This window comes from Melanotaenia boesemani, chromosome 8, assembly GCF_017639745.1.
Source record: "Melanotaenia boesemani isolate fMelBoe1 chromosome 8, fMelBoe1.pri, whole genome shotgun sequence".
NCBI lineage: Eukaryota > Metazoa > Chordata > Actinopteri > Atheriniformes > Melanotaeniidae > Melanotaenia > Melanotaenia boesemani.
The window spans coordinates 21,051,106-21,061,274 of NC_055689.1; positions in this window are offsets into that span (position 1 = coordinate 21,051,106).

Here is a 10,169-nt window from a genome sequence, read left to right on the forward strand (position 1 = left end):
CAAAGTTCACAGGATTCATATGTGTAACACCCCAAGTCCAGCAAAGAAGTCCATTAAACACCCGTTGCCATGGCAACCGACGGAAAAATGACCTTCTCGCCATGAAACACGGTTTGCTCATATCTCCATAGAAATAGATGGGATCTCCACCAAACTTCACAGTATTCATACGTGTGACACCCCAAGTCCAGCAAAGAAGTCCATTAAACACCTGTTGCCCTGACAACGGGGTGGCCGCCATCTTGGATTACACTGCCATTTGAACGAATTAGTCTGAGGGGGTTCGTCCGACTGACTCCAAACTTGGTGGGGACCTTCCTGACAAGTTGGGGACCAAACGCTCCTCAAATCTTTCTAATAACAGAAAGCGTGTTACCGTGCCGACCAATGGAAAATGACCTTCTCGCCATGAAACACGGTTTGCTCATATCTCCATAGGAATACATGGGAACTGCACCAAACTTGACAGGATTCATACAGGTTGGGTCCTTAACGCGTTACACCACCTGTTGTCATGGCGACATCGGGTGGCGGGGTCCAGGCACCTCGGACCCGATGGATGCCGCTTGCGGCTTTAATTAGGGTCCGAGCCATACGAAGTATGGAAGGACCCTATTGTTTTCCAAATGTTTATTATACTTCTCCTTCTAAGCATTTCGACGCCAAATTTGACCCCCTAAACACCCATGAAAAGTTGTGAAACTTGGCACACACGTCAAGCCCGGCGAAAATCGGATATTATAAAGTCTGCATACACTTCAATGCAAAATTGGCTCAACAGCGCCACCTAGAAAAAAAAAATACCCCAAAATGAATGGGGACCCCAACGTCTACTTCGATGTAGGAAGACGAAACTCGGCACACACGTGTAACACCCCAAGTCCAAAAGAAAACTCAATGAAACACCTGTTGCCATGGCAACGGGGCGCCCGCCATCTTGGCGTGTTCGGCCATTTTTTTGCCATTTTTTGCACTTTACACACATCGTATTTGAACGAACTAGTCTGAGGGGATTCGTGCGATTGACTCCAAACTTGGTGGGAAGCTTCCTGACAAGTTGGGGACCAAAAATTGTTCAAATCTTTCTAATAGCAGGAAACGTGTTACCGTGGCAACCGACGGAAAACCGCCTTCTCGCCATGAAACACGGTTTGCTCATATCTCCATAGAAATAGATGGGAACTGCACCAAACTTGACAGGATTCATACCTGTGACACCCCAAGTCCAGCAAAGAAGTCAATAGAACACCTGTCGCCATGGCAACGGGGTGCCCGCCATCTTGGATTTCACTGCCATTTTAACGAACTAGTCTGAGGGGATTCGTGCGACCGACTCCAAACTTGGTGGGAAGCTTCCTGACAAGTTGGGGACCAAACGCTATTCAAATCTTTCTAATAGCAGAAAGCTTGTTACCGTGGCAACCGACGGAAATGACCTCGCCATGAAACACGGTTTGCTAATATCTCCATAGAAATAGATGGGATCTCCACCAAACTTCACAGTATTCATACGTGTCACACCCCAAGTACAGCAAAGAAGTCAATCAAACACCTGTTACCATGGCAACGGGTCGCCCGCCATCTTGGATTTCACTGCCATTTTAACAAACTAGTCTGAGGGGATTCGTGCGACTGACTCCAAACTTGGTGGGAAGCTTCCTGACAAGTTGGGGACCAAACGCTCCTCAAATCTTTCTAATAGGAGAAAGCGTGTAACCGTGGCAACCTTGGCAAAAAGCCTTCTCGCCATGAAACACGGTTTGCTTATATCTCCATAGGAAAACATTGGAACTGTACCAAACTTGACAGGATTCATACTTGTTGGGTCCCTAACGCATTACAACACCTGTTGTCATGGCAAGATAGCATGTTAGCTAGCAAATTAGCATGCTAGGAAACAATGCTAACTAAGTATATCAACATTTCAGATTTTCAGCTGGGTGTTTTACCATGTTAACTATGATGTTACCAGGTTACCTACCATGCTAGGAAAAGGTTTAGGACACGGGTGGCGGGGTCCAGGCCGCTCGGACCCGATGGATGCCGCTTGCGGCTTTAATTATTAGGGTCCGAGCCATACAAAGTATGGCGAGACCCTATTGTTCCTGAAATGTTTATTATTAGGGTCCGAGCCATACGAAGTATGGAAGGACCCTATTGTTTTCCAAATGTTTATTAGGGTCCGAGCCATACGAAGTATGGAAGGACCCTATTGTTTTCCAAATGTTTATTATACTTCTCCTTCTAAGCATTTCGACGCCAAATTTGACCCCCTAAACACCCATGAAAAGTTGTGAAACTTGGCACACACGTCAAGCCCGGCGAAAATCGGATATTATAAAGTCTGCATACACTTCAATGCAAAATTGGCTCAACAGCGCCACCTAGAAAAAAAAAATACCCCAAAATGAATGGGGACCCCAACGTCTACTTCGATGTAGGAAGACGAAACTCGGCACACACGTGTAACACCCCAAGTCCAAAAGAAAACTCAATGAAACACCTGTTGCCATGGCAACGGGGTGCCCGCCATCTTGGCGTGTGCGGCCATTTTTTTCCCATTTTTTGCACTTTACACACATGGTATTTCAACGAACTAGTCTGAGGGGATTCGTGCGATTGACTCCAAACTTGGTGGGAACCTTCCTGACAAGTTGGGGACCAAACGCTATTCAAATCTTTCTAATAGCAGAAAGCGTGTTACCGTGGCAACCCACGGAAGAACGCCTTCTCGCCATGAAACACGGTTCGCTCATATCTCCATAGAAATAGATGGGATCTGCACCAAAGTTCACAGTATTCATACGTGTAGAACCCCAAGTCCAGCAAAGAAGTCAATCGAACACCTGTTGCCAAGGCAACGGCGTGCCCGCCATCTTGGATTTCATGGCCATTTGAACGAACTAGTCTGAGGGGATTGGTGCGACTGACTCAAAACTTAGAGGGAAGCTTCCTGACAAGTTGGGGACCAAACGCTATTCAAATCTTTCTAATAGCAGAAAACGTGTTACCATGGCAACCGATGGAAAAACACCTTCTCGCCATGAAACACGGTTTGCTTATATCTCCATAGCAATACGTGGGATCTGCACCAAACTTGCCAGGATTCATACTTGTGACAACCCAAGTCCAGTATTGATGTCAATAGAACACCTGTTGCCATGGCAACGCACTGCCCGCCATCTTGGATTTCACTTCCATTTGAACGAACTAGTCTGAGGGGATTCGTGCCACTGACTCCAAACTTGCTGGGAACCTTCCTGACAAGTTGGGGAACAAACGCTATTCAAATCTTTCTAATAGGAGAAAGCGTGTAACCGTGGCAACCGACGGAAAAAGCCTTCTCGCCATGAAACACGGTTTGCTCATATCTCCACAGGAATAAATGGGAACTGCACCAAACTTGACAGGATTCAGACTTGTTGGGTCCCTAACGCATTACACCACCTGTTGTCGTGGCGACATCGGGTGGCGGGGTCCAGGCCGCTCGGACCCGATGGATGCCGCTTGCGGCTTTAATTCTCCTTCTCCTCCTCCTCCTAAGCATTTCGACGCCAAATTTGACCCCCTAAACACCCATGAAAAGTTGTGAAACTTGGCACACACGTCAAGCCCGGCGAAAATCGGATATTATAAGGTCCGCATACTCTTCAATGCAAAATTGGCTCAACAGCGCCACCTAGAGTCACCAAAAATCACCACATGAATGGGGCCCAGGAAGTCTACTTCAACGTAGGAAGACGAAACTCGGCACACACGTGTACCACCCCGTGTTGACCAAAAAACTCAATGTAACACCTGTCGCCATGGCAACAGGGTGCCCGCCATCTTGGCGTGTGCGGCCATTTTTTTGCCATTTTTTCCACTTTACACACATCGTATTTGAACGAACTAGTCTGAGGGGATTCGTGCGATTGACTCCAAACTTGGTGGGAAGCTTCCTGACAAGTTGGGGACCAAAAATTGTTCAAATCTTTCTAATAGCCGGAAACGTGTTACCGTGGCAACCGACGGAAAAACGCCTTCTCGCCATGAAACACGGTTTGCTCATATCTCCATAGAAATACATGGGATCTCCACCAAACTTCACAGTATTCATACATGTCACACCCAAAGTCCAGCAAAGAAGTCAATCAAACACCTGTTGCCATGGCAACGGGGTGGCCGCCATCTTGGATCTCATTGCCATTTGAACGAACTAGTCTGAGGGGAATGGTCCGACCGACTCCAAACTCGGTGGGGACCTTCCTGACAAGTTGGGGACCAAACGCTCCTCACATCTTTCTAATAGCAGAAAGCGTGTTACCGTGGCAACCGACGGAAAATGACCTCGCCAAGAAACACGGTTTGCTCATATCTCCATAGAAAGAGATGGGATCTTCACCAAAGTTCACAGGATTCATATGTGTAACACCCCAAGTCCAGCAAAGAAGTCCATTAAACACCCGTTGCCATGGCAACCGACGGAAAAATGACCTTCTCGCCATGAAACACGGTTTGCTCATATCTCCATAGAAATAGATGGGATCTCCACCAAACTTCACAGTATTCATACGTGTGACACCCCAAGTCCAGCAAAGAAGTCCATTAAACACCTGTTGCCCTGACAACGGGGTGGCCGCCATCTTGGATTACACTGCCATTTGAACGAATTAGTCTGAGGGGGTTCGTCCGACTGACTCCAAACTTGGTGGGGACCTTCCTGACAAGTTGGGGACCAAACGCTCCTCAAATCTTTCTAATAACAGAAAGCGTGTTACCGTGCCGACCAATGGAAAATGACCTTCTCGCCATGAAACACGGTTTGCTCATATCTCCATAGGAATACATGGGAACTGCACCAAACTTGACAGGATTCATACAGGTTGGGTCCTTAACGCGTTACACCACCTGTTGTCATGGCGACATCGGGTGGCGGGGTCCAGGCCGCTCGGACCCGATGGATGCCGCTTGCGGCTTTAATTCTTATTCTTATTCTTATTCTTATTCTTATCCTCAGTCACTACCCACAGCTTGTGACAATAGATGATGGTAGGAACTAAGATTGATCAATATTGATTGAGAGATTCAGCTCTTTCTTCACCACGACAGACTGATGCAGAGTCCACATCACTGCCAAAGTTGTACCAATGTTGTCGATCTCCCACTCCATCCTTCCCCTGCTCGTGAACAAGACCTCGAGATACCTGAACTCCTCCACTTGGGCCAGGATCTCATTCCCGACCCAAAGAGGACACACCATCCTTTTCTGGCTGAGGACCGGGATCTCAGATTTGGAGGTACTAATTTTCATCCCAGTCGTTTCACAATGAAACGCTCCAGTGACAGTAGGATATCACAGCTCAATGAAACCAACAGAACCACATCATCTGTAGAAAGCAGAGACCCAACTCCGAGGCCACCAAAACGGACCCCCTCAACACCTCTGCTGCACCTAGAAATTGTGTCCATAAATGTTATGAACAAAATCTATGACAAAGTGCAGCTTTGGTGGAGTCCAACCCTCACTGGAAACAAATCCGACTTACTGTCGGAAATGTGAACCAAGCTTTGGCACCAGTTGTACAGGGAACAGACAGCTCGAAAAAGGGGGTCCAGTACTCCCAGAGCACCCCCCACAGGACACCCCTGAGGGGAAAAAAAAACACAAACACTCATATAGTAATAGATTACTTGAATTGCAACAATAACATGCAACATTACTAGCTAGGACAGGAAAAAAGTAATCTGAGTACTCTAACACATTACTTTGTAACATGTCACATACATTTGTAGCATTACACAAACACTGTGTGAGTGCTACTTCATTCTTTTCCTACTTACTTACTTGCTCCTTTCCCCTCAAAATACATTACCAACAAACAATCATCAATGAGGCTCATCCACCAGTCTCCATGTGCTCCAATCAAAACATGCCAACAACGTCTCTCTCCTCATTCAATGCTCCACATCCAGCAGAGAGGAACAGTTAAAAGAAAAAAAACTAAAACAAAATCTGCATAAAAAGTCTAGATATTATCCTGAAAATCTTCATGTTCACACAAGCTTTGGTCTGAAGCTTGCTGGCTGTTTGGGGTCCTGAGCCTGTGCCTTTCAGGTTGGATATAAAAAAAAAAAACAAAAAAAAAAAAACAAAAAACAAAAACATAAATCTTGGGTCAGTGTTTAGCTCAACTGGGTGAGTAGTCAAATCATGTACAGAGGCTACAACTCTTCAATGCAGCTGGTCCAGGTTCAAGTCATTACCCGCTCTCACTGACCCCCTTTCCTGTCCAACTACTGCTAAATACAGGCCACTGAAATCCTACCAAAAACCCATATATCTTATCCATGGACTCATTACATGACTGAAAGTTGTGACAACGATAAAAAAGTAACACCATTACTGTGATTTAAACTGTACATCTTGCCTCTGCCTATTGCATTTTTTCCATCGGTAATCAAGTGCCAGATGTGCAAATGAATACCAAACAGCTCATTGAGTTTTTCAGCCCACCTGAGGGTAAAGTCTTCAAAAAATGCCTTATAGGAGAGTTTTTATGAAAACAAAAACGTCCTGCCCCATCAGAAAGGAGTGTATGAACAAACCCAGTTTATGTCAACATTCCTGTGAAGTCTGTGTCACTCTTTTTCATAATCACATTTAAAGTTTTAATCTGATTAAGCATGTACAATACAAGCTTACCCCATGTGTGGTCTCCTGCCCTAAACCCCCACTCAAATCCTATTATTACCCATTTTAATTACAGGATAATACCTGTGGGATATTGTATCATTATTGTTGGTAATATCATTAATAAGCAACTGATTGACATTAGGATCACATGCTTCCATTTTATGATGCCATTGCACTTTTGAGAAGCCTAATATGTGGACTGAGACTGCTACTGTTAACACAATTTCTCTGCTTTTATAGAAAGCCAATGCCATCACTGAATCATACACATTACTCGCAAGCCTCTGGCAGGAAAACGCCAGTAGTTGAAATATAGTTTGCTTTAAATGAATGATGCATCTGTAAAACATGCTGTTGTTAAGTTTTCCCTGTTAAGCCTTAATTGGCTTGACTTATTTTAATTTATCTGCTGTGTTCGTAATACTGAATCAAAGTGTTTCTGATTAGAGAAGTGAACACAGGGAGAGGCAGGGAGGTCTAAGGAAACCCAGCCACAGAAGGTGTGAAAGAGGAGGACAGATGTTGTGCTGTCTCTGATGGTGAGGTCACTTTGATGGCTTTGACCTCATACGCACGAGTCAGAAGGACTCTTGCAGCCAACAGGTCATAAATATGTGCCTGGGATCTGGAGGCAGACATTACCGACATAGCACTGTATGACCTAACAATCTGGCAAGCTGTGCATGGTGTAGTGTGCTGTGTTGGTGTGGTCACACTACCATTCATTCACATGCATTTAGTGTTTTGGTACAATAAAGGAAATATGATACCAATAAAAGAGGGTATATATTTTTGCAAGTGAATAGACAAAACATTCTTATTTGTTTAAACTACATGAAGAGTTAGAAGAAAATACTTGTTTTCCCAGATCATTCAAGTGTTTTAATTCCTTGTACTTGTTCCAGGTATCATGTTAATAAGATGTCCTTGACCCCATCCATGCATGATACCAAAAACATTACAAATTAGCTGATTGAGCACTTAAGACCCATTACAAAAATTTCTGTTGGCCTGACCATGACCTCTCAGTCTGTGCTTGATAAATTACAGACACAATCCTTGAAATAGTAAAACATTGCCTACTACTGGCAGGAATGCATAATAACAAGGGTCACAGTTATACCACCCATCCATCACCTGGCCCTGAAGGGTTTTGGTGACATCTGCTTAGTGTGACCTCTATTCTCTTAAGATGATAAGTCGTATTGAGAACCACAAGTCTGAAGACCATTCTCAAGCTCTTTTTTTGTTGTTTCACAAAATGAATATCAGTGATCACATCCCCAATACAGGTCAGGCAATTCCAGTTGCGAAGCCACATGGAGGATTTATTAGAACCAGATGGGCTGTGCTCCCTTACAAGCTCAGCCGAGTTGAAAAACACTGGGCTGGCTTCTCCCAGGCTTCTTTGGGGGAACAGAGAGCGGCTGGTCCACCCATTTCCTTTCCTTGCCCTTCCCAGGCATGTCAGAGAGGAGCCAAGCCAAAAACATCAAACCTGCAGTGGCTTTTGGACAGGCTAGGACTCGAACAGTGTGGTAATTACGGATGGCAAGAGAGAAGGTGTGCGGTAGAGAAGAGGGGGGTGCCAGGCGGAATTATCCTGTGCCAACAGCTTTAAAAGAGCCACAAATGAACTAAAAGAAAATAAACAAACAGATTACTAAAAAGCCTTGGCCCTTGTTTTCTCCCTCTGTCATGCACTTGGCACTGACTGTCATAGCAGAAGTAACTACGGTGGGGGTTCTTGATAGTCTCTGATAATTAACAGTGACACAAAACCTGTTAGGTCACTGGGCTGTAAGTAGAGGAAGTGATGAAGAACAGTCAGCATCAATGCCACCTAATTCCCTGTCTATGTTCTATATCTGTGAAGCTATTTTCCTGTCTTGAATGCCATATCTACAACTGTCTCTTAAAGGCCTTCAGTTATTGCCAACAGCAATTCACACTTGCCCTTACAACTAATTTACTTCTGTTCAGCCACCTGTTTTTCATCAGCCAGACATACCTCTGGTATCCCTCCACATCTCTTAGTGGAGGCAACCACTGTATTCCCATGGCTTGAACCTGGTTGGCAGAAGTACAGTTAACATAGGGTTTTAAAATGATTCTCTCTTACTGTGCAGGAATTTAGCAATGTATCTGCACTTGGTGAAGCCACAAAACCAGTACACATATCTGTTACCAAAAATGTTCTGGGTTAGTGCAAGCCTGATGTTAACATAGGATCTTATCAACACTGCACTCAATCCATCCTGCACTGGGCTGCATCAGGCCTCCCAAGGCTTCAACTCACTAATTAACACGTTAAACATACTCCTACACCACACGTCCATATTTTTTTCTCATAACGATTTAACTACTATACTGACCTAGCTCCTCTTTTTTAAAAACAACTAGGGACAAATGTAGTGACAAACACTACAAGAGTGAGGTCTCTCTCCTGCTGCAGCAACATCTCTCTGACAACACACAGACATCACCACCTGTACACTCTATGAAAAAAATTACCAGGACATTTTACTGTTAACTGTATGGAAACTTCATCCAAAAATGAAAAATTCTGTACATTCATTCATTATCTTGACCGCTTATTCCATTACGGGTCACGGGTGAGCTGGAGCCTATCCCAGCATTTTAACAGGTGAGAGGCAGGGTACACCATGGACAGGTCACCAGTCTGTCGCAGGGCCAACACAGATAGACAAACAACCATTCACACGCACACTCTCTCCTAGCGAAAATTTAGAATAACCAATTAACCTATCGTGCATGTCTTTTGGATGGTGGGAGGAAGCCGGAGAACCCGGAGAGAACCCACGCATACACGGGGAGAACATGCAAACTCCACACAGAAAGGCCACCCCCCCCCAGGTTCGAACCTCCACCCAGCCAAAGCTCGAACCGGCAACCTTCTTGCTGTGAGGCTGCAGTGCTAACCACCACACCACTGTGCAGCCCTGTCTTTCTGTACTTTCATGGTGCATGCCCTGCTACATTTCCAAAATTATACCACACACACAAAAGAGAAAAAAGTTGAATCAAATTAAAACATCTGCTTGAATTGGGAATAAGTGATTAAATAAAATTTAAGCATGATCAGCTATATGGTACATAGGTATAATTTCTTCTCCCAGTGAAACAGAATAGAGTTAGTAGTGTTGGTGGCTGTCATTCTTTGTAATGTCCACAACACTCATGGTGTCAATGTTAACATTCAAACACAACATCCCTAAAACATTGCCTAAATGTAAATATAACACAATCAATGAAGCACATAACTCAAATTTATAGTGTAACAATCACTATAGGTTAAATTCCTCCTGAATATGCATTTCCCATGAGCCTTCTGGATACCAAAGCTATGTCAACTTAATTGTAGAACTTTGAGGGTAGAAAACTAACCTCAGGCGACTTCAGAACATGGGGCTCCAGATGTGTTTATGTTTGAGAGGAGATTTTGTTCCCAAGATGAATAAATAAATGTAAA